Consider the following 26,997-nt stretch of genomic DNA (forward strand, 5'->3'; position numbering starts at 1 on the left):
ACATACATACATACATACATACATACATACAAGTGCGCGTATGTAATTTGTCAGCACTTCTACGTAATTATCCTGCCTTTTGTAGACTCCTCTCTGGCGTCGAGAAAAGTTGCAATCTCGATAGCAACACCTCTCTACTTGCGCAACGTTCCGTGAAAAAGATCAATGCTCAGAGAATTCATATTGAAGCTTCAAAAGCTACGGAGGCATATCCATATTTTCCTTCTCAAACATCCGCCCACATCGCTACGGGGGTACTTGGCGTGTGATCCGAACGCAATAAGGATGATCGCCATCCTCTTTGAGTCAAATGACATTCACAGGTCCTTCGTGCACCTTTTGCGACATGAATTGGAGAGATTACGGATATATCTTTTGAAGTTACCTAAAAATTTGGATAAAGAATCTGCAGAAAACAACCCGTCTAGATTACAGAAGTCGGACATTCCAATCCGTAACAATTTCTTCATAAATCTCGTTAATCTTCCATAGTTGCTTTTCTCTACTTTTCACCTTTGTTTTTCATTGTGAATAAAAATGCACCATACTGCTTTCGTTTTAAATAAATATTACATAATTTCAATTCTAAATACAAAATATGTCTCGTCCAAATAATCTCTACTAAAAATTCGGATATTTAATTCATTCAAATACGATTAAAAACGCCAAAATTAACATTTCATATGCATAATGACCAGAGCGGAACATGGCAGAATGCCTTTTTAAATGCGTTAAATCTATCTTCATTTTGAAAGTAAATCTGTACGAATTATACCTTTGTGATTGAAACGTCACAGTTTTATGTTGCCCTTTTCTGCCTTTTTTAATATAAATGCCTAATTGACAAAATAAATGCTTTTTTGCCTTTATTTGATTATTTATTAATTTATTATTAAAAATTGCCTACAGGTATATTTTAATTTATTTCTATAACCGCTACAATGAAAGTGACTTCACCGAATATATATTATTGTCTTTCAGTCAGTTCATATTCTCTTTGCAACAATGAGTGCTGCCGTGCAAAAATGTATAACAGTAAGCGTTTTAATTATCGCTTGTGTTTATTTGACAAGGCTACAATGAGTGCGGGTCTAACGTTATTTTCAACGGTTATTTTTCTTTCAGTTTTCATTGCGACGTTGTTGTAGCTAGCTAAATATTTCATATCGCAACACATCAGTACAACCAAACACAAAAATGCACTTTCCAAGGCTACTGGGGAGAAGATTTCTTTGCTTCCAACAGTAATTGCAACATGGAGTCGAAAATCTCAATTTGCATTCGACTTATGTAAAGGTTTTCTTGCTGCCGAAATCCCTTTGTAGAAAGTGCAATGTTGTGGGTCTAGTGCAAGGTTTTTGTAATTGCCTTTTATTGCGTATTTTAGCTATTTATAATGCCTTTCTGACTGCCTATTTTAGCTATTTATGATGCCGTTTTGCCTGCCTATTTTAATGATTCATAATGCCTAAACTTCCGGTCTCTGATAATGACAAATAATAGAAATATAGATTGCAATCTACAATGACATAAAAATACTTTCAAAATTTTACTATATACAAACGAGGAAACTAGCTAAGAATTTAACTTTCAAATATTCCGAAAAAATGACCTGTAACAAATGACAATGAAATAGCAGAACCGATGCAGCGAATAGAACTCTATATCTTAATAAACTTAATTTTTAAGAGTAATTCAATCACATCTCTTTAAAACATGTCTCTCTAAAAAGGCATAATTGCGGAAGTAATATATCAGTCTTTCTGTAGAAATATTTTGCTTTTTTTGGGGGGGAGGGGTTAATCTACTGAGTGATCCATTCTCAATCGACTGCCACGTGCTTATCAGCGAGCAAGCCAATTCATGCCAGCAACGCAAGCTTTCCTTTTTCTAGTAACGCAAAGCAATAGCAAGTCATTCCTAAAAAAAGTATTAAATATAGATATTTTAAGATGTACTTACCCTCTGTTCAGAACCACCGGGTGACAATACATGCACCACAGCAATCTTATACGGGTTTACTTAACTAACTTTGTGACCACTTCTACGGAACTTACGAACACCTGTTAGTTGCGAGACGCGAAAAAGCGATTTAAAAGAGGAATTTTCCAGCACTATTTTATCTGTTAACATTTCCTACCACCTGCAATGTATTCACCGAGTTGTATGCCATGGAACCGTAACTCTGAGGACCTGAACTTCGAACCGTCTTTGAATATACGTGCCAATTCCTCTGACACACACGAGTAATCCATTAAAACTCTTCGTAGAGTGAAGATCTTAAATTGAGCCATTTAATACGTACGGTATTTCTTCAATATTTACCTAAATACAAAGAAAAGCCAGAAACACGTCATATCCGCTACCGTCAGTTTTAGTTCTATGTGAGGGTCTATTGCCGACTGGATCACTCAGTATTTATGCAAAAAAAAAATAATAATGAAGAAGAAGAAAAAACAGGTACATCACAATTTCGTTTTTTTTTAATACAGACTGATTTTTAAATATAAATAATATGCCTTGTCCATTGTTACTGGATTAACTGATTCGTAAACACTTAATAAGAACAAAAATACAAATAAATTGCAGGGATTTCTGCACACGGTACCCAAAAAATCCTTTTTGTGATGTTAAAATACCTTCTCTTTAAGCGTCGTATAATAAGAATGAAAAAAAACGGAGTGAGACAAATAATCAACATGCTTGGAGCTCACACAGATTGTTCTCCACCAGCCTCAAATAACTTTCAATTTTCTCTTATTTTATGTATTCACTTTGGACCCAGAAGGTAAAAAATGTAAAAAAAAAATACGTAACCGGCAGAGAAAGATACCTCAATATTACTTCCACATAGCTACTACAACTTGCTACTGAAACACAAAGTAGATAACGTGAATAGTGTTCTTACCTTCCTAATTCAATTCGTTTTCAGCAAATTGGCGTCAGAATTCCTATTCTTCCGCAGATAAGTAGATGCGAGACACAGCAATCAAATATCTGAAAACAATAAAAGCTGTGATATATTCCAACATATTATTTATAAATACAAGAAAGAGGGAAGGAGATCAATTATTAGTAACCACGTAATATTATCTTCAGCATGTGCGAAATCAGATCCTGAGGCCACCAATGTTCATGACATCAGGGACAGCAGTATCTACTACAGACGTGGACAAATTATTAACAAAATTGACGATTTTTATTTGACTTTTCAATTTAAACTACAGTTGACAATTTTGCATATTTCTATCATTACAGTAGATCGAAATATGCAAAAATGTCAAATGTAGGCTGTTCTAAATTGAAGAGTCAAATTTTATAAAAATAATATATATAATAAAATCTTCAATTTTGCTAATAATTTCTAAATATGCAAAAATGTCAAATTCAGACTAAAGTGAAGAGTCAAATTTTGTAAAAATATATAATAAAAATCTTCAGTTTTGCTAATAATTTGGAAATATCCAAAATGTCACCTGTAGTCTAAATTGAAGAGTCGAATTTTGTAAAAATGTACAAAAAATCTTCACTTTTGCTAATAATTTGTAAATATGCAAAAATATCAATTGTAGTCTAAATTGAAGAGTGAAATTTTGTAAAAATATGCAATACAAATCTTCGATTTTTCTAATAATTTGGAAATACGCAAAGATGTCAACTGTAGTCTAAATTGAAGAATCATACTTTGTAAAAATATATAATAAAAATATCCAATTTTGCTAATAATTTGTCCACGTCCTCAGGTCACACTATGTCCGAATATAATTACTACGCAAATGTATAGGCCTATAATAATCAAACACTGACGACATAATGTTGATCAAATTGAAAGAAAAGACAATGCCAATTTTCGAGTGGAACACAAGCTAAAAATCTTATACTTAAAAATTTTGTGGAGTTTACATTCATAATAGGACTTCCGCCGCTTTTAGTTTTTTTCTCAAGGAACAGTTCCATAATAAAACAATGACACAGAGACGATACATTTTATCATACGTTTTACATATTACTTAGTCTTGGGCAGAAAGGAATGAATGAATGAATGAATGAATGAATGACTGAATGAATGAATGAATGACTGAATGAATGACTGAATGAATGAATGAATGAATGACTGAATGAATGACTGAATGAATGAATGACTGAATGAATGAATGAATGACTGAATGAATGACTGAATGAATGAATGAATGACTGAATGAATGAATGACTGAATGAATGACTGAATGAATGAATGACTGAATGAATGACTGAATGAATGAATGAATGACTGAATGAATCACTGAATGAATGAATGAATGAATGAATGAATGAATGAATGAATGAATGACTGAATGAATATATACTCCTTTACTTTGCAGTGTTTCAGCAATGGTAGTGGTTAGATAAAGTTCTACATGCTATTTCGTGTAGATATATTTAAATTCAAAAATGTTTCTACAGACGTTTTCAATCGGAGACATAATTCTGAAGATATTAGTTACATTTCAAAGAAAATAAAATCCTCTTGTTGCTCTTGACTTTTGGGTTAAGCTAACCTTGTATTGAATGCCGATTCTGCTGTCCAGCTAATTCAACTTCACCATCCGCTGTACTACATAAATTCCTCTCCAGCCAATATGTCCGAATACTATAGCTATCTCTAATTGTGGTCTGCCATACCTCAAAGTTCCATATGTATCGTTATGTTCACGTCATTTTTAATGGGTTATTTTACGACGCTGTATCAACATCTAGGTTATTTAGCGTCTGAATGATATGAAGGTGATAATGCCGGTGAAATGAGTCCGGGGTCCAGCACCGAAAGTTACCCAGCATTTGCTCGTATTGGGTTGAGGGAAAACCCCGGAAAAAACCTCAACTAGATAACTTGCCCCGACCGGGATTCGAACCCGGGCCACCTGGTTTCGCAGCCAGACGCGCTGACCGTTACTCCACAGGTGTGGACTGTTCACGTCATGGATCCTAAGGGATGCCGGTTCCTTTACCTATAATCCATCACTGCCATTTATCAATCTTAGGGGGAAAAAACCGCGAGAAACAAGTCACGAACTCCTGATTCGGCGCCGCACAAACAAAAGCGGTGCCCTGTTTTATGAAACGGAAACGATAATGAAGACAGAATGGTGGAAAATGCTGGTGAAATACAAGGGAGAAAACGTGATTCTCACAAACCCCCACAACCTCTGCTTTATATCCGCAAATACAATCCCGCCAAAGTCGGGATTTACGACTATATATCATATGCATCATTCCCCGTTAAAATGACTCGTAGTTAGTATGAACAAAAACCGGCTAACAGATTTAGGAAAAACTGCTGTAAACGGACAGATCGCATGCTCAAAATCACATTTCTCGGTATCAGGAATGATGTAAGGCAGAGATGATCATTCGTTTGCTTCTACAGTGTGCATACAATGCTTCCACTTGTGCATACTGTTCTGAAGATTGCCTAACCTGTAGGCGCTGTTGACTTTGTCTCGTTGAAGTCAGTGATAGACAAACATCGAGTAGGTCTACATCTCTTATAAAGAGAACTAAAATATTTCATCAATCTGTGATTTATATCTATATGTGAGTCAGATACAGTATAACCGTAGCACAAGTGATATTCAACGATGCTCAGGATTTTAATTGAATCCTCTGTGGGAAAGTGATTATTCTTTTACTTTCGGTGGTAGAAAATGGGGCACCGTATTTATTTTGTGAAAAAATTATTACCTCTGCCCCCTCCTTCTATTTTCAAGGAATTACGCTACTGAAAACAGTGGAATTTTGACAAATTTTTATCCTTTTTTTTTTTTTTAATTTTTGCGCTAAAAATGTACGGTTTCATAAAAATTGTAGCCCTATATCAATATCTTAATAATAATAGTAGGCCTATACTTTTATATACCTAATTGGTAGAAGTTGTGTTAATGTACGAGTTATGTGTAACCAAAACTTTAAATTTAATAATAATAATAATAATAATCCGTGGCGCTACAGCCCGTGAAGGGCCTAGACCGACCAGCCGGCTGCTGGCCTCACGCCCACATGCCGAAACAGAGGTGGACGATCATCCAACCAGAATGGAGGTATCGTGTGGTTAGCACGATGATCCCCCCCAGCCGTCATAGCTGGTATTCGCAACCGGATTTCGCTACCTATCGTAGCTCCCCAAGTGCATCACGATGCTGGGTGAGCACCGGTCCCATACACTGGCTGAAATTTCTTGAGAAAATTTCTTCCCCCATGAGGACTCGAACCAGCGCGCATTCCGTAACGCGAGTTCTAGGCGGGATGCCTTAGACCGCGACGCCACGGTGCGGGACAACTTTAAATTTAATTATCTCAAAAATAAATTTTCTACGTTTTGAATGGCAAGTAGGCAATTCATTTTATTTCTCTGTGGTTAAAGGTAGTGATGAAACTTGGCATACTTAGTCATTAATATCTCTGTTTTGAAAAGGAGCATTTGATTGGCCGTATTTGGCGTACCTCTTGAGATAGTCCACTGCTTTAACCCATTCTCATGTGTTATGGTACCACTTTGGCAGAGAACCGGTTTCTCATGCATGAAAAAAAAAATATGTACTCCGTTTCCGTCTTGCAGAGTGTATGCACGCAGTGCAGGATTTTATCACTGACGTAAAGGTTTACTTTCTTAAATATCATACATCATTCTTCACAATCACAATACTTTCTCCTTACATTTCGTAAAGTGAGGAAGTAAAAAGAGCCTCGAGGTTCGAAGAACGTGAGGTATTACATATCTTCTGTGACAAAGTGTCTCAGAAGGAGATCAAAAGTTACTTAACGCCTGAGCACAACTGTCGTGGTAACACATCTGAAATCAAGCTGGCTCGAGAGAGTTCGTGCTTATTTCTTTTGTTACCTCAGTCGACAGCAAAAGGGTAAATAGGAAGTGCGTCAACTTGGCTTGTTCTCAGGGTCATCGGATGCGATCGGCTTGTCGCTCGCGTGTGACCCTACAACACCCACCTCTACCGCGCGATACCATCTCCACGACTGCAGCCTCCATCTCGTGCGTCAATGATCATACTACAGGGTGTTTACTTCTACTGTAAGGAAAGCAAGATTAGGTACTGATTCAAAATTTAATATAACAATAACAGCATTCGTGACACATTCTGAACAATAATGGACATTCACAAGTAGTAGTGAAATTACTGTCGGTGACTCAGGAGAAGACGAGAGCGGACTGAGGAGGAAGGGATGTGAACAGATAACGTAAGACAACACGAGCAATATTTGTACTGCAGTAAGCGGAAACATTAGGTCTCCTTCTGTTCAACTTAGCTTTAATTTCCATACGCATTGTTACTCATGTTTCCTGCACGAGTAATAACCTGGCTACTGGGATGCTTATCTGAGCGATGTTTATAATAATCAACAGCGATAGTCAAGAAGGTCACATTCTTTCCGCTCGTCTTCTCCTGAGTAACGGACAGTACCTCCACATGTCAGAAACGCATGAAGGTAGGCTACATTTTATTCCGAGTCTTTTAATAACCATTAATTCTGTGAATATACCCCTCTATTGTTATATTTTAATAACCAATTTATTGCTAGTAAAACACATACAAATATAAACATAAATCATCCCTGAAGGAGTACAAGTCGTGCTTGGGAAGCTATCCAAACACACTAAACTACATGATGAAGGATGGGTGGGGCGAGAAAAATTCTCTCCGACACCGGGACTCGAACCCGGGTTTTCAGCTCTACGTCCTGACGCTTTATTCACTAAGCCACACCGGATTACAGTTCCGATGCCGGAATGAATCCTCTCAGTTTAAGTTCCATCTCTTAGTTTCTCTTTAGTGGCCAGCCCTCATGCAGTGTCACAGATGTGTGACAGTGGCACAATGCCCAACACACTATGTGCAGAGGTGCACTCATTACGAGTGACTAAGTGGCCGGGATCCGACGGAATGAGCGCAGTCTTAAATCACTAAATGATTATTTACGCAATCATATTATGATGTACCGAAGTACATGGCCACTAAAGGGAAACTGAGAGGTGGAACTTAAACAGAGAGGATTCAATCCGGCATCGGAACTGGAATCCGGTGTGGCTTAGTGGTTAAAGCGTCAGCACGTAGAGCTGAAAATCCGGATTCGAGTCCCTGTGCCGGAAAGAATTTTTCTCCGCTTCACCGATCCTTCATCATATGGTAATGCAGAATTCCTGCACGGAAATATATATACTTCGGTACATCACAACAATACACTAAACTATGACAGACATAATTACAAGAAAGCGCAAATTTGAATTTTTTAAGTTACAAATTCAACGTATAGTGCATGCTCAGTGCTCCAGGTGTATTATTTGTATAGGCCTAAGTTAAATTGTAAAAATCACAATTTTATTATTTATAAGTTGATATGACCCGCTTTAGGCGTGGTACACACGAGATCGTTTTGGCTGTTATTGAAATTAATTTTACTTCAGCTGTCGTAACCCGAAAAGAATTAAAAAATATGCGATGAAAATTGATCTATTCGTAACATTAGATGAATATTTATAAATCGTGCAGTTAAATATAATATTGGGAAACGAAATAAGCTTGCATAATTAATTAAAAAAAAAACTCTTTCCTCAACAGTATCCGAACCCTGAACTTTGTAGTCTGCGACCAAGCATGCTAGCACAGAGCTATCGAAATTTTACGATGAACTGTCATAATCGGGGTTGGCATGCTGTATCGTGTTTTTAATAATGATCCTTAGGCATTAACCTGATCTTATTTTCAGATTAATTTAATGCTTTTTGTATTAGTTGTGAAACACCTTCCTGTAATACTATTCAATACCGGGTTGAAACCCGTTCTTAAATCGTTGTGATGTGAATCGTGCTCTATAAGGATCTTCAAGAGTCGGGCCAATTTTTTTTAGACTATTTTAATTTTTCCATTTTTGGATTCTTCAGATCTGAAAACGTACACAATATTTTTTTTAACCATTTATAAACTATTATTATGTAAAAAAATGTTCTTAAATTTATGATATATGTGTATACTGTAACAAACAGAAATGTTATTTACGTGTATCAATAATTTATCATTATGGAGAATAAGGGGAGCATGAATTAAATAATCACAGACAAAAGCGTAGCTGAATATAACACAGTACTACTCATGTACAGAAAATCCCCCATCACAATCATAACCATCCAAATATAAGCAAATCCCCGCAAATTCTATAATCGACGCCGAAACAAAATCTCAACCAATAAACACACACAATCACCGCAATTCAAACACAATTACAATTATTCAAACCTAACCACTAAAACATAACCATGCAAACAGAACCAAAATCATCCAAATGCTATCCACAATCACTCAAATACAAACAACCGCTCAAACACAAATCACGATTACCCAAAAACAAACCACAATAATCGAGACATAAACCACAACTACCCGAACACAAACCACTGAAACACAAAAACACAAAACCATCAACCAGCCACACAACCAACAACCCAACAAATATTCAATATTAATGGAAATTCACATTTTACAAAATACAGACGCATGATCATCTTTTAAATTAAAAAAAAAATACTTTTAGAGCCCATGGAGAACCAATGTCTATCACCCGACTGTTGGCCTCACAACTACATGCCTCAGCAGAGGTGAACGATCATCCAAACATTACGTGGCTAACGTATGGTCAACACGATGATACCCTAGCCGCTGCCTTATGAAACCGGATTTCGCTACTCACCTGTAGCTATCCAAATTCATCACGATACTGGGTAGGCACTGGTACCGTACATTGGTCAAGATTCCATGAGAAAATGTTTTCCCTAAGATGACTCGAACCAGGCTCATTATGTTTTGATAATCCGAGATGTGACACTTTAAACCACGCAGTTTCACAGGACTAATCTCTCCGGATATTAGGCTACAAAACGACTTAATTAGGACGAATTTAAAATGAAATTAGGGCGAATTTAATAAAACATGCATATGCTGCAGAAAACAGGGAAACGTTTAATACAGGGATAGAATTGAGATATTATACTAATTCGTCTGCAGAATTTAAGCATGTGAAATTATACATCAGTGTTCCATTCGGAATCCAAGCAATGAAACTCGTATTGACAAGTTACCAAACGATGCCGATGGGAGTGGGTGTGTGGATGTGGGTGTGTGGGAGGAAGTGTATCTGTGCGCGCGCCGCGCCTGCGTAAACCTGCCGATACTGCTTTCTGTGAGCGATCCTGTATGAAAATGTTATGCAAACATTTCCACAACGCTTTCATTTTAACAACTTTATGGTACATTGAAAGTATACTTTGGTTTAAACCTAATTTACATGAGCGCATAGTTCACTTAAATCTAAAGCAATAACATATTCCCCTGTTCCTCGCTACCCAATATTAGTAGAAGGGATTAGAATACAAAACAATGCACCACATCCATTTTGTTAGTCGGTGGTTTAAACACAAAATCTGACATTAAAATTGAAGGTGTTTAAATTATTTCATTTTCATGTATGGTTGCTTCAAATATAATATCTTTCTGTCAAATTCAGTTGTTGCAGTTATTATCTAATGTTTTCAAATATTGTCAACTAAAATCTTTCTGTAATTCTGCTTGTACGATAGAATTTAGTGATATGTTTAATATTAATACTATCTGTAGAATGCAGAATGCATTACATCGGCAATGATAAGACAGAAAATGGAGATGATTTTAAAATTTTCATTTTTTAGTTTATCAAAAATGGATGGCAAATTTTTGCTGGAAGATTTCTTATTTAGGAACAGGGATAGTTTATGTGCGGTAAATCTATGCCACGAATCTCCCAGATTAACTTCCCTTAGGAAGTAACGTTATGGCATTCAACGCCACTGAAAACCTATTTTCCTCGACGAGTTGTGAATCCACGTATTTTTAATTTAATAGTATGATAACCACTAGACCTCAGATGATGACAAAGGATTATTTCTCTCTGACGTTGTAAATAGTTTTTGTGACATCGCAATACTTGCATACTGCAAGGGGGGGAAAAAAAAACAAATGTACCGATAAGGAAATACCGGATGTCCCAGACCACCCGTACACAGATTTTAAAATGAAACGAATTTTATAGAAACGTCTCAAAATTTTTCTTAAGTAAATCCCGGTACGTACCATCGACAAGTGATCGTAACCAATTTACTTATCAAGATTTTTGGAACGTTCGATAAAATTCATGGCTGAACGGGTGGTCCGAGACTTCATATACTGGATGATTCAAAAGTCCGGCGCCATACACAAACTTCGTTATTAGTGTAGATAGATCCTAATGAAAAATGGAAAGAGGGCGAAGTTGTTGGAAATATATAGCCATCAAACTAATGAGCTTGAATTTTCAATGTAGATTGCAGCGTTCAGGCTGTACACTAAACAGGTCCCAATCAAAACTTAATATCCCTGTTCCCACAAACTCTGTCCTTAAAGGGGGTATTTACGTTATCGCAATTATAGTAAATTACGAATTGATTACGATAATTAATTAGCAGTGCTGCCAATACAAGTTCAGGAAAGACCAACAGACAAGAATGAAATCCCTATGCTATCAATCAAAAGAATATCTCTTTGGTATGTGAAAAGTTCAAAAACAGTTAACCCTACAATATCGACAATACAAAATTTATAATTTTTCTACACTGAAATATCTAAATCCCCTATATCTAGCAGAAAAAACACCCTGGGCATTTTCCATTCTTATTGATATTACAAAGTTCTTTCCTTATTTCTTTATTTTCCAAGACTATGTATCAATAGATTCAACTACAGTAAAACTTCTGCAAGGTGAAACGTGAATAAAGCTGAAATTTGTGCAAGCGAACAAACTCACTGGCTCGGCGGATAGAATAAGCATTACGATACTGTTATGTATTTTGTATACAGAGGAATCTGCCGAATACGGAAACGAAAAGCAATATATTAAGACTTTATAAAAAATACTTACATAGTAGGAAACAAAATTATGTGCTATAACTTTGTACATTCTATTTTTACAGTTTGGTCCGGAAATGAATGTGAGTCAGTGAGTCGATCTGACAAGTAGCTTCCAACTACAAGAAAACAAAGAACAAAGTAGTAGTACAGTATCAACCTCTCTGCTGTATCGAAAGAAGAGCAGATTTGGAAACTGTCAATAAATGACATTCCATGCTGTAGCGACAATGACCATAACTCCAACGGGTTTCGTCAGAAAATTAGGAAGCAGATTATGTTTTATTATGTAGCTATCATTGGCAGTGCTGAGTCTCATTGTGTTAATGTCTGACGATTAGTCATAGAAGAGGGGAGGATAAAATTATCTAATCGGCGGGGGAAAAAATATCTACTCAAACTAGTGATGGGCAGTGAATTTGTACAGAAGTATTAAGTGTGGGTACTTTTTAAAAAGCTCTTAATGAGCTCTTAATATACCTACCTACGTATTTTTTAATCTACTTTCCTCCTACCTACCCACCCACTCACCATTATCTATATTAATATACATACCTAACAAATTATGTTCTTATTAATCTACCTACCCACCCACTTATATCAGTATTAATATACCTATCTAATCAATGATGTCTTTTTTAATCTACCAACCTACGCACGCACTCACCAAAATCTGTATTAATATACCTGTTAACTAGCAAATTACTGTATGTTTTTATTAACCTACCTACAAACCCACTTATATCTGTATTAATATACACATAACCAATTAAGTCTCTATTAATCCACCTACCTATGTATGAATTTTCTTAATACCTAACCTCTTATATAGGCCTACCTACGTAGACAATTCATATTTATTTACTTACCCATATCTATATCTATCTACATATTATATATGTTTAAATATCTACAGTACATCTCACTTGACTATATATGCCAAAGAAAGAACAATTATTTGTATACATGTTACTGATCAGCGATGTAAGCAATGGAGTGGAAAAGGAACTAGCCATTCTACCCATTATTTCCTGGTTTAGTTGCCTCATGAATGATGCCTGCTTTGTGTTTACCCATGTACCTAATTTTATTGTGTCCGTGTAACTATTTCAGTTAGTAAATTAATTTAAGCGAACACGGGTTAATTTTAGTGACCGAAGTCGGAGGCCTATACGAGATTTAACCAACCTTATTTTACACAATTACTCAAGTGGTTTAGCTGTTCCTATGCCTCAAGTACAAGATAAGTTCATTTCCACATAACGGTGTGTACAGTAGTTCCTCTTCTTCTCCTGTATGGTGTTATGTGCGACCTATGGTCCGTCCCGGGAATCTGTAGAGTAAAGACTGGTTCACAATAAACCGGGAACGGAAGCGACAACGAGAACGAAAACGGAAAAAAACTGTTAAAATAAATGTATTTAAATGGGAACATTCACAATTAACTATTGTGAATGCTCACATCAAAAAATCCATATTTTAACATTATTTCCGTTCTCGTTCTCGTTTCCATTCCCGGTTTATTGTGAACCAGCCTTAACTTCGCGCATATGAGGGCGGAGTCTACCTGTGCCAGGGTGTATTGCGGGCAGCATCAGCTCGAGACCGCTAAGGGGTAAGATGCTGGTGGTAGAAGATAGAATAGAATTCAGCGATTGGTCGCTTCGTTCAAGCAATGCCTCTCCCCAGAGCAGTCATTGGCCCTAGCCCTCCCACTTACCACTTGCGCAGAAATCTTGTTTCGTATTTCTACTTCACAGATTCCTGGGACGAACCATATATTCCATTCTTACTTCTTCACAGAATGTTCCCCTTCCGGAAACGACAATACGATGCAGAAGACACAAGCTTTCTATTGCACAAGTGGTAAGTACAGACCCAGAAACAAAATTACCTCAATTAGCACTGAGCATGCGCAGTATGGTATAACTGGAACTTGGAAAATTCAGGTGGCCCAAATTTAGTTTCTGGGTCTGTACAGCAACATCGTAGCGTTACGAGAGTACCGAAACAAAACCTGAGCAAACATCAACCTTATCCATTCAAGTTGGGTTCTCCGAGATTTGAAATGGATTCTCCAGAGCGAAAAGCCGACACTGAAGCCGTTCTGCTAAAGGTTCGCTTTAATTTTCGTTTATACACACAATATGAACTGTTCTCCTCAGCTGGTAGAGTAAATCGCTACAAACTTGAAGGTTATGGGATAATCAGTCACCACTTCCAAAACGTCTGTGGAGTCCATCAGTCTTCGTACTTAACGAGTTCAGAACGTTTTCCCCACGGGGGTGAAGTGGGCGGAGACTAGCGCTAACCGTCAGAAAAGCTCGCAACGTTTCAGTTTGCCCATGCTTCATACAGAACTAAACTTTTAATACGCACACCGCGGCAAATAATGTAATTTTGATATCAATAAAAAATAGTATTATTTCATTAGCGCTTCCAGGTATAATCCAGTGCTTTCGAGTGAAATCTCTCTCTCTTGTAAAGGGAATGGGTATTTTCTCAAACGGTTACCTAGCTCAACGCTGACCACATGCACAGGAATTATCTTGCTTGTGAATACTTCTGCTCCAAAATTCTCAAATAGGACATAATAACTGCTCAAAGGATCCAGTTTTTGAAGGCAGATACTGCTGGTGATGGTGATTATGATGAAATGTTATTCTCCAATGCAACTAGAAGTTATGCACATCCTTCTAAATTTCGCTGTCACCTACATCTCTCTTTTTTTTTACTTATAACTATGTCTTTCTCTCCATTAGGTATGAGAGGTAACTTGGGAAATGACCGTCACATGAACACGTAGTTTTTTGTTTCTGTTGTCATCTGCCATTTGAATTTCTCTAGGAACTGTTTGGCTTGAGGCTCGAAAAGAAAATATAAGGATAAACCTATCTAAGGTAATACTTAAAGTTAAATACGGATCAGAAACTGGGCAATAACCACAAACATTACTTCAGAATAAAAGTTGCAGAAATGGAATTATTTAGATCAATACCTCGTACACATAAAAAAGACATGAAGTACGATATGAATTAGAAATAGACTATTTAAATGAAATTATCAACACATACAGAAAAACTGGAGACAACACAGACAGAATGACCAATGACAGAATACCTAAAGTGGCAGTCATATCAATCTTAAGGAAGAAGCAGCTTGGGCAGGCCAAAGAAAATGCTGCATGAACAATATGCACCAAAAACGGATTCAAATATACGTATAGTCCAAATCAGGAAAAAGACTTTGGAACATCTCCCACTATTTCATCTTTTGTCATTTTAGCAAGTGAGAGAGACGAAAAATGCTGTGCCTATTTGGAGTCTAGAAAACGCGAGGTCGAAGACCAGTCCGATATGTATGTATTTATTTACACTGTAAATGGGCAAATACCCGGTGACAGTGGTAACTTACTTACACACAATAATTACAATTAATAATAATAGTTAAAATAATCTAATTAATAAGTAAACCTAACACACACACACAGACATATATATAGCACCGAACATGTGTAGATTTCGTTGTTGTAGATGACATGTAACCATTTACACAACGCCACCTTCAAAGTACGCCCCCTGGGCAGTGACACATTTCTGCCAGCGCCCACACCACTTCTCTAAACATTCCTGCAGCTCATCTTTGGTCACATCCCGCAGAGCGCGCGTCGTATGAATTTTCACCTCTTCGGCTGACGCAAACCGCCATCCCTTGAGTAGGGATTTGACTTTGGAAAATAGGAAGAAATCTGCTGGAGTAAGATCTGGAGGACATGGTGGCTATGGATGGACAGGTATTTTGTGTTGTGCGAGGAATTCGCTTACCAAGAGCGACCGATGTGCTGGGGTACTGTCATGATTGTCCTTGCCACAGATTGGGTCTTTTTCGTTGAAGATGTCGAAGAATTGCAACGTACGTCTCCTTACTGACAGTTTGACCCTCAGGAATAAACTCGAAATGTATGAGACCCCGGATATCGAAGAATACTTCAAGCATTACTTTCACACAGAGTCTATACGCCTGGGGAGTGGGCCACATACTACAAGGACAAGGCAGAGAAGTTGCCTACAGAGAATGGTGTTGCCACCCGAAGTTCGGGTACTTTCTGACTCTACTACTATACAATATATATATATAGCTATACTAAATATGACATGCACATTGGTACTGATACTCTTTCACAACTCTCACTTCACTCTCATCTTACTCACTGCACTGGCATTATGACATATTTCACTGACAATATAAATTACCACTCACCGTAAATATACATTGCCAATGTAAACCATAACTTCATGACACAACATGCTTCACTGATATGACACTTCAAATAAAACAAACAATTACGCCCTTATTATTCCGCAGAATCATACATAAACTATTCATTCATTCTTTCATACTGTTCTGCCCAAGGATAGGTCTTTCACCGCAAACCCAGCTTTCTCCAATTTTTCCTACTTTCTGCCTTCCTCTTTCGTAGTCTCCTCATATGATTAATATATCTTAATGTCATCTATCATCTAATATCTTCTTCTGAACTCTTCTCCCGTTTACCATTCCTTTCAGTGCATCCTTCAGCAGGCAGTTTTTTCTTAGTCAGTGACCCAACCAATTCTTTTTCCTCTTCCTGATCAGTTTCAGCATCATTCTTTCTTCATCCACTCTTCCAGCATAGCCTCATTTCTTATTCTGTTTGTCCACTTCACACGCTCCATTCTTCTCCATAACCACATTTCAAATGCTTTTCGCTTTTCTTAACGTCGTCATAATGTCCATGTTTCTGCCCCCATATAATGTCACACTCCATACAAAGTACTTCAGTAGTCTCTTCCTTAGTTTTTTTTTTTCCCAGAGGTCCGCAGAAGATGCTCCTTCTTCTATATTAACCTAAAATTGCTCGTCTAAACCCTCATATAAGCTATTTTAAACTAATTTACAATTAGTACCAAAGAAATAACTTTTCAGGCTCAGTAAATACCTATCACCTTAAGTAATGTGAGGTATCTTTTGTAACATTTACACTTTTTACACTTTATATCTATCCACGGATACACTGCTCGCCGTCATATTTTCTACTTTGACCATCAAAGGCCGCGATATTCTTACGGCCATATGCAGTCTAAATCGAAACGTCGGCCCGCAGAGATATTGTCTTCCATGCAGGAAATTTGGTAGAGAAGGTCCAGCTGACGGATAATTTTGTTTCAAGTCTCCTTGCTCAGTGGTAATTTCTTTGCAATGTAAAAATACGACATGGGATCATAGCTTTACGTAATTTCTTTTGAAACAAAGCTATGGAAAGGATTTTTACTACTTAAAAATCTACCGTCCTTTGCCGAATTTGAACATGCAACCTTCGGGACCAATGGCAAACATGGAGCCCAAAGGACTAACAAAGACGACTGATAATATCACGCCATTACTGCCAAATAAATGACAACCGCCAAAACGAAAAAAGTACCTAACTGTTCAAAGAAACTAGACGGTTACCATGGCGACAGTCCTCCGTTCCCTCTTAGGAAGTAAATACTGATTTTTATCCCTTCACAGAAATGAAACCATTTCCACAGTTCGCCCCTCTAGTGCTAGGATGAAAAAGCTCGAAAATGAGGTAGGAGTCAGAGTATGGAGTCAATGGTCTTCTTGAAGCCCAGATAATCCCACTCTCACGTCCACTCCATTGAACGTCCATTGCTATTCTGTTCTGTACTGCGGTACGATCAAGTGTCCTCATCTCTCCGTGGCTACTGTCATGCTGTCTTCAACGTAAGCTCCACTTCTATTATTTCCCTACATTATCTATCATTTAGGTAAGCGAATAACAAAGGTGTTTTAAAAATGTAGCCTACTTATAATTCTATATCAACCACATAAATTATATTACATCAAATTAGGTAAGTGAACTCGTATAATTACAGTTCAATGGCTTAGTACTGCAATATAAAATACACGCCGACATTTCAAATTCTGAGTTAACGTAATTTTTAAAGCTTCTTATATGACAAAATAATTACAGCCTTTGTTTGGTATATCCAGAAGATATTATTTATTACTTAAAACATTGTTTGGAAGTCTTCTTCACAGCCATTCGGAGGAAGTGGGTTTCTAATCCAAGTAAGACACTTCTGGTCCACCGCTGTGGTCTCGTGGTAGCGTCTTCGCTCCCGAACACAGCGCGCCGGGGTTCGATTCCCCGCTTGGGACGAGTTGCTTGGGTGAGGTTTTTTCGGCGCGTAGTGTAGTGCAAGCTATTACAGTGCACTCATTACAGACTGACCATCTCTTGTGACACAGGTGCATTTCATAAGATGTAGGGGAGAGTCGGGTAGTATCGGACATCGGGTAGTATCGGACAGTTCGTTTCTTTCATCTACCACCATATGGTAGTACCTGAATGACGTGGTTACGTTTCTCTATGTGACATCACAGAAACGTAACCATGTCAATCAGGTACTATCATCGTGTGGTAGATGAAAGAAACTCACTGTCCGATATTATCCGATGTCCGATACTACCCGACTCTCCCCTATTTGTAATCATGTTATTTAACGACGCTATCTCAACTGCGCGGTTATCCACTATCAGAGGAATTGGTGATAGAGACATGAGATTCGCAGTGATGTTAGCAGACATTTGCCTTACAATTAGGAAAAATCTGTGTGGAAAGAAAAACAACCAGATAAGCAGCCCAAGTGAGATTGGAAATTACGCCACAGTGCAGTCTCGGAATATAGACCATAATCCCGCTCGTTGACTCACAAAGCTCGTCGGTTGCTGAAGCTATATTACGTCATCATTGTTAAACACATCGCTGTAGCTCAAGTGGATCCGAATTCGATTCCCGGCAGGAAGTAGCCTACAGATTTACTCCTCTTCTATTGAGCTGTGTATCACTTGCACTGTTTTTGTCCTGTCTTTTCCAAAGTGGTGGGCTGCGCCGTATTGATCACTTGAGCAAAGAGTTTTACTACTTGTGAATGGTTTAGTGTTGGCTTAAGATCCTCAAAAGGGAGACCACAAGAATAGATCAGAATCCAATTGTTGTGCACAGGCTGTAAGCTACACAAATGAGCTACCAAAGTTACCGAGAAAATAGAGGATGGACAACCGAACATGAAAGTTTAATGACGGTTTCTTCTATCTCGTACTTAAGGATATACGTACGTGAACGACCACAAATATTATCAGAAAATGCAGGCTCTAAATTTCTAAAATTCTATAAGAAAATGAACTCACAATTGGACAAAAATTACCAGGTACCACAACAAGACTTATTAGAACTTAAATATATGATAAAAGTATGAAAAAGGTTACTAATATTTTTTAAACCAGTTTTATCAAAGTATGGAAAAAAAAACAAAAAACAAAACAAAAAAGTTCTGCAGTTAACTATATCATTTGGTAACCATAACATTGTTATGGTATCTCTGACATCTTTAATATTTTTCCTGCATGTAATAAACACTTATTTCTGAAAAGTAGACTACTCTCAGACATGTATAGTTGTTTATTTTAATACAATTAATTTTTTATTTGTCCTATATAAAATATATTAAAATTTACATAATGTTTTGTGACCTAATTTTTCTATTTTCAAAGAAATAGGCATTATTGTAGTCTACATTTTGCATAAATGCATGTTAAATCAGTGTACAAAATTTCAGAATTCTATCTCTAATGGTTGTGGAGTTATGAAATAATGTGTGAAAATGTTCAAATTTTCGAAAATTTAATTTAAACTAAAAATGAATTCTAAAAAAATATTATTAGTAACTTTTTTATACTTTAATCAGTTATTTGAATTCTAATAAGTCTTGTTGTGGTACCTTGTAATTTTTGTCCAATTGTGAGTTCATTTCCTTATAAAATTTTAGAAATTTAGAGTCTGCATTTTCTGATAATACTTGAGGTCGTTCACGTACATATACCCTTAAATTTTATGTAACGAAGTATTGTGTTTTTTGGATATACAGTAGCCACTAATTCAGAGGTGCCAACATTTAATGTGTTATCAGCAGACATCGGAAGTTCATGCAAATTTATATTTTTATCGGAAGATCATTTGTCTGCAAACCAGGTAGGCCTTATATCCGTTTGAAACAGAATCACATAAATGTGCATATTTGCATATTTCAGGTCAATTTATTATGCATTGCATTTTTGCATATTTAGCTTAATTTCTGCTTACTGTCTCAGCTTTTGTATATAATGTCACTTTGTTTTTCATAAAACAAGTTCTACTTGCAACTATTTCCCAATTCTAGGGACAAACAAGTCCTCCACACGCACACTCAAGGCCATTCGTCCACCGAGATGGTTAACTTGTGCGACTGTTGAGATGAATGATAATTCCCAACTCAAGAAAAAGCTGCCGTATAACTTACAGAACTTCAATATAGACCCTGAGACCTTAACAAAGCTTCAAACATGAGATTTTTGACTAGCAACATCAACAACGCTGCTCAGGAGAGTATGGAGCAGCTCCAGAACGTTCCTGGTCCATGGATCTTGGTGATATTTTTGCATTAAGTTATCGGTACTTCAAGGGAAAGGGACAACCTTCCGTGCAATTGTAAACATGTTACTAACTTCAAAAATGTACAGTGACATCATTCGATGTTGAATGCACGTTTTCTGCCTTCAAACTGGTACTTATGGACAAAAGGCACAAACTCAATCCTAAGAACAAAAAAAAACTCTTTACCTACTGCAATTTTAACTATGCATTTTGATCTGAATACGTCTATAATTTCATCAGTAATTAATTTCATAGAAGAGTAAGGAAAAGTCAAAGCTCAAAACGCGCTAACGGAGCCCTTTCTTACCTTTAGAACAGCGTTGTAAACGGAGCGGAGCGCTCCACTAGACTTGTTGCGTGCTCCGGCGTTTCCACAGACATAAGCAAGTTCAGGTCCGACTCTAGCTCCACAACCGGTTTTGGAGCTTACAACTCTGACACTACTACTTTAGAAGGAAGTTAACCAGCACTGTCAAGGAGATCTCAATGGAATTTTGGGGAAAAACACTTCGCCTTTCCCCTAGAGGTAACCTAAGCACCGTGAGTCATACGACACAAAGTAGATAAGAAGGGTGGAAGAGTAGCCATCCTCATGGCAAAGGACAAGAAAGCAACAGAGCCGGATGGAATTTGTAATAAAAATCTCAAGGACACAATAGACCAATCGATTCCCTTCTAGACTGATCTATTTAAGACAAGAAATCGATTTTAATAGCTACGTATAATGTTTTTGTGTTATTATTATTATTGTATCCATGTACTGCACTGTGTTGTTTTTATCGTGATTGTTTATTTTTAATGTATATTTACATTTCTCACGTAAATTTGCATAAAAAGTTCACAATTCATTTAATATGCTACTTTGCGAAGTGTCCTGATTTTGTGACTTGAAAATCTTACTACAAGGAAGAGATACAGTTGTATATAACCACAAGATTTCTTATAAAAACGCAGGGATCCTTAAAGACAACAAGTGCCAACTACGTAACTTTTCCAACGTGCCTAACAGAAGGTTAGTGGAGAAGATCCATGACCAACGGGGCCCTCGACCTTCCGGTTTTGCAGCGTTGAGCCTCAACCGCCCGCTATCATGTCCCCTTTACGGAAACAGACTGGCAAACGCTATTTTTATCCTGGGAAACTGTTACAGTTATAACAAAACATATTTCTTCGCTTAGTTGATTGTTCTGTACTAACTACATAAGTCTACTGTTTACACGATTATGATGATGATGATGATGATGATGATGATGATGATGATGATGATAATGATGATGATGAAACATTGCAGTCGCCTATTTTGATCGTCAGTAGACTATTATATCATCCCTTGAGACTCTTTAGGCACTATTTATAAACATGTCAATGACGTGTCCTTCCGACTACCTTGAACAGCACGAAGAAGCACGGACAAATAACGTGAGCAGTTAGAAGTGTCGTCTAATAAAGCAGCCGAGAGGGATTCTCGCCGAATCTCGCCAGGAATGTAGGCAGATAGTTGGTTCACCTTGTCGATTTGGTTGTCGTGGCAACCAGACGACTCACCTGAGTGTCTGGCCAATCAATATTGCGAGCGAGCGGTGACGCACGACCCATCCTCCAAGGTCACGCGATATGCCACGTGGCAGGGGCACGACCCACGTGACCTCACTTTCAACCCTGACCTCTCTTAAAATCACTTACTTGTCTTTTAATGTGATGTGAAACTCTCAGCTTCCATTTTCCAGCAATCTATATCTCCCCCTTTGTATCTGAACCGATGCTAATAAGGATACGTTCGGTATCTCCTTCCGATCAAGTGGACCGAACTGTGAGCAATTCCACGAATTCATAACGTCTGAGAAGCAACATAAAGCAGTACACTATACAGAGACAATGTCTTCTATGCTAGAATTTCTTTGTTGTACACTGATGTGTGAAATTCTGACAAAGTGAAGAAAGCACAGCAATTAGCTAAAAGTAAAAACCAATCTCTATAGACTCTGGATTTATATACGTTACAGAAAATTCAATACAAAGCAGGCATTTTATGATCAGGCAAGTCATTACATGAAAAGGTTATCAATTTTAGCCAATATGGTATGTGAAAACGTATTACAATAAAATTCGCTGTCAACACCTTTATGAACTGCTTAATACAAATCCTGTTCATTTCGCAGATGTCTAGTTATAGATCACAGAAAAGTTGCAAATAAAAAAGAACACAAAAATAAAAGTATACAAAGTTATTACCTAACATTCCTTTTTTTACTCATAGGCCTACACTAAAGGAGCGGACAAGATCTTTCAGCACTATGAGATGAGATGAGATGAGATGAGATGAGGTGAGGTGAGATGAGATGAGATGAGATGAGATGAGATGAGATGAGGTGAGGTGAGGTGAGGTGAGGTGAGGTGAGGTGAGGTGAGGTGAGATGAGATGAGATGAGATGAGATGAGATGAGATGAGATGAGATGAGATGAAAATAAAATTGTAACGGTAGGGTAAAGGTTGGTAATATCGTGATAGTTTGTTCGACAATGTATCACAACTTATTAAGAGATTGCTCTTCGACACGTTGGTGCACAAAACCAATCCTCCTCTCGCTCAGTAAAACCGTGATAAGCTCTTAAACACATTATCACGATATTACTCATCACGGCATTACCAACCTTTACCCTATATAATGGAGATAGGATTAGCCAAGTGCATAATATTCACAAGATCATAATACAAATCCTGTCCCGCTAGTGATAGGACAATTATTTGAAATTTATTCTCATTCTCTTTTGTTGTATGTTTTATTGTTCATAATATATTTTCGTCAGATCTTTATATTCTTACATTAATTTTATCCACAGTGATCTCACTAGAGGTTTTGATTTACTCCACTGAGATTTAATTGACTATTACACCATTAGAAAAAAGTATATAAAGATCAGAAGAAATAAAGTACCCTAATAAAACAAAATATTAAATAACTTACTAAAATGTCTTGAAACTGTATTATTGTACCAGTAGTGTGTTATGATGACCAGCTTTTCTCTTGTTACCAGTTGTGCCAACTATACAATCTTCATTGAACTCTAAGGACGATTCTAGTCAAGAAGGCTTTGTTGATTCAGTTTCATTTTTATTAAAACAGTTGCATTCTACTTCAATTATCAATACATATTAATCAATCTCTGATATGTAAATATCCAGAATCTCATTAAACAGAAGCTATAACATAACCTAAATAATATAAACAAGATAAGTGATAGAAAAGTTTTAATTAAGGGTGATGAAATAAACATGAATCATTTTAAAAGATACAATTATTGAAAGCACAGTGTTGACAAACAAAGAAACAAATGCTAAGGAGGTAATAAAAATTGTAGGATAAGCAGCCCTGATTGGTTGAAACACATAGTTCCATACCGTTTTATTGGTCAAAAGGTGTATGACGTAGTAAAAGTGTAAAATAGTCTTCATAATATCATCGAAAGATGATATCCTGTGAGAACAAAATAACTTCAACAGCAAACTTAACCTAACAAGCCTAGGGATACTTAAAATATAAGAACAGGTCAGTAGAATTGTGCAAAAAAGAAGTTTGAACATAATATGAAGTGGAAATAATTATTTAGGGAGTAATGAAATACGTGGCATTAGTACATATTTTCATGCCGTCTGTAATATTGTATCATCCTTTTCGTCAGCACAGGTTTCTAATTGCACGCTAATCGCCGAACCTTTACCTTCAATGTGCCCATCACGCTTCTTAACTGTTGATGTAACCTGTTTTGCTTATTAGTTATTACAGAACTATCATATCTTCCTCATCTATACAGAACCTGCCAGAATGGATTGTTAAAAAAAATGGTCCTGGAGCTCGAATCTTCTATAGTAGTCTTGTAATCGAAAGAAAAAAAGTTAGAATATCCCTACAAAAATAATTAGCCTATACAGGCTAATAAAATAACAACTCGGAACACCACATCTACAATTACTGGTCCATCACCTTAAACACTGAGTTGGGGGACTAACACCTTCCTTCTTTACGTCTTATAAGTTGTATAAGGAAATTCATCTAGCTGATATGTACAGTACATCCAGGCCTATTATCAGGCATTACATCTCACTTGACAGTCCGCCGAGTTAGCTCTGTGGTAGCGTGTCTGCCTCCAGACTAGCCGGCCCGGGTTCGATTCCCGGCGGGGTCAGAAATTTTCACGTAAAATTTCTACCTCGGGAATAGGATTGTGCACCAATATGCTTGGGTTAAATCCCCAATCTCTCCGCAGTGCATGTGAATAGAAGGCATATATTCGTCCGTCGGATGGGGACGTTAAGCCTGGCGGCCCCCTTGGTGCTATTCGACAGGAGTAGGCTACGTGCCGGCACCGGGTTTCCCCTTCTCCCTTCCTCATCTTCATCATCATCACTCATTCCAGACACTACAGTTACACAAACACTTACACATACACTCACCCTAGTACACGACATAACTCTCCACAGATACACATCATGTACAGTGTGACCCGCCGAAGTGGTGTACAACCAGAAAAATGGGTCACAGTTCTGCCATCTATCCGCAATATTCGGAACCCGAATCACGCAAGTGAAGTGGGTAGGCATTGGATACACACACATCTCACTTGAAGATACGTGTCAGAGGAAGAACAACTGTTTGTATACATCTGAAATCTGATTAATGTAATATGTTACTAATAAGCGAGGGGGAAAGAGGGAGGGGGGAAAGGAACTGAATGTCCTACCCTATTATCTCATGGCTTAACTGCCTCATGAGTGATGCCTAATTGGTGTCACTTATCGCTTGCGAAGTGAAGTGGAGGGGATTAGATAGTCAAAAAGATTAGCAGAATACCTGTATAGATTTTGAATTACCAATCCGGAAGTAAACCAAGACTAGGAAGACCACTGAAACGTCTATTTCATATTTAATTTAGTACCTCCCTCATGCCAATACCTCTGCTACAGAAAAGTATAATAAAAATATGCCTTAATAAACCTCTTGATTATCCTTCAGAGCTGCTGTATTCAGAATTTAAAGTATTTGACTTCCATCAAATTTATAACAATGTATTACTGAATTTCGTACATAAAAACAGAAACATATTTCATTTATATTTACATAAATATAAAACCAAAAGATCAGACAACATATGCTTGACAGTTCTTAAATGTACTACAATTGTAGCATATAATCACAGTAGCAACTTCGGTCCAAGGCTTTATAACATGATAATGGATAAATTCCCAAATATACAATTTGCTAATGCTCCTTATTTAAAAAAAAAATATATTAAAAATTGCTGTTAACAGAGAAATTTTAAAGTTCAATTATTGTGATATATATTTTTTTCTTTTATTAATTTTTACTCTGTTATTCAATAAAATGTCTTAACATTAACTTATTGGAATGCCCCCTAAGCACGAGTATGTAACTTACTCTTTCTGGGGGTGCTAGAGGGCTCTTATATTAAAAATATCAATTTGTATTTCTTCTGGCAATAAAGTATTATTATTATTATTATTATTATTATTATTATTATTATTATTATTATTATTATTATTATTATTATGTGTCGCAGAAACAAATCCCTTGGTCTAAAATCGTGGAGGAGAAGAATGATTTCGTATAATGGAAGCGTAATAAACACAATAAAAATGTTCACAACTGAGAACTATACATGTTCAGACGGGATCTGCACCCACAATAATTTCAACCTACCACCAGACGGAGAGACTGTACGACTTCCGTAATGTATGGAGAATTATGCCAAGTCTCCATGGGAGGCAACGTAAGACATTAAATCTATAACGAAAAAAAGAAAAGCAAGCCCGGGAGTGGATTCGAACTCAGGATCTTTGCTTTATACAGTGTGAAAGCAGCTCAATCGCTGCCCACACGACGGCCGAAACCGATACTGGTTCAATTTTTAAACCTGAATCAAATTGCAATGTCGCTGCACGGTATATTTTAGAAGCACCTTCCGGGCGTAAAAGGTTAATTTATTTAGAATATACAGCTTTTACGCCGCACGCATGTGCAACGTTTTTAAATGTCCTGCCCACGTACAATCTTGCTAGCGTGCAAAGAACCCGAGCTACTAGCACTAACTCATATCACAATGAGGAAGGTCAACCTCAGTACCAAGGTTACAAGTACATATTTTATATCCTCAGAGCAAGGCTTGCTTTTATTTTCTACTAAAAATTACAACGAGATCCCCTTTCATGCAGTTTACAGCCAGGGATAAAATTAAACTAAGATATATAGAAAAAGTTGTTTGGTTTTATTATTACTATAAAGCAATTATAAACTATGCAAAATTCTTGTTCCTGATTTCAAATTGTTACACAAGTTTCGTTCATTTAAACAGCAAGTCCTCCAATTATTGTCCACTTTCAGAAAGTTCAAATCACTCTTCAAACTTCAAAGAATTGTAATTTTGGACGTCATAATGGTCTTCTACTTACTGTCATTTCTTCGGTAACTACTTTAGACAATCTGTCCGTCGTAGATATCA

General features: G+C 37.0%; 1 protein-coding gene across 7 annotated transcripts in view; it reads right to left on the reverse strand.

Moving 5' to 3' along the window:
* Positions 1–26,997, reverse strand: part of Mef2 (myocyte enhancer factor 2) — a 409,979-nt gene that overhangs the window by 244,336 nt on the left and 138,646 nt on the right. For all 7 annotated transcript variants that reach the window (XM_069832390.1, XM_069832385.1, XM_069832381.1 and 4 more), the window contains one exon: positions 2,909–2,997. The gene's annotated coding sequence lies outside the window, so the exon portion shown is untranslated. The remainder of the gene's footprint in view (positions 1–2,908; positions 2,998–26,997) is intronic.

Source organism: Periplaneta americana, chromosome 8 (genome assembly GCF_040183065.1).
Source record: "Periplaneta americana isolate PAMFEO1 chromosome 8, P.americana_PAMFEO1_priV1, whole genome shotgun sequence".
NCBI classification, from domain to species: Eukaryota; Metazoa; Arthropoda; class Insecta; order Blattodea; family Blattidae; genus Periplaneta; species Periplaneta americana.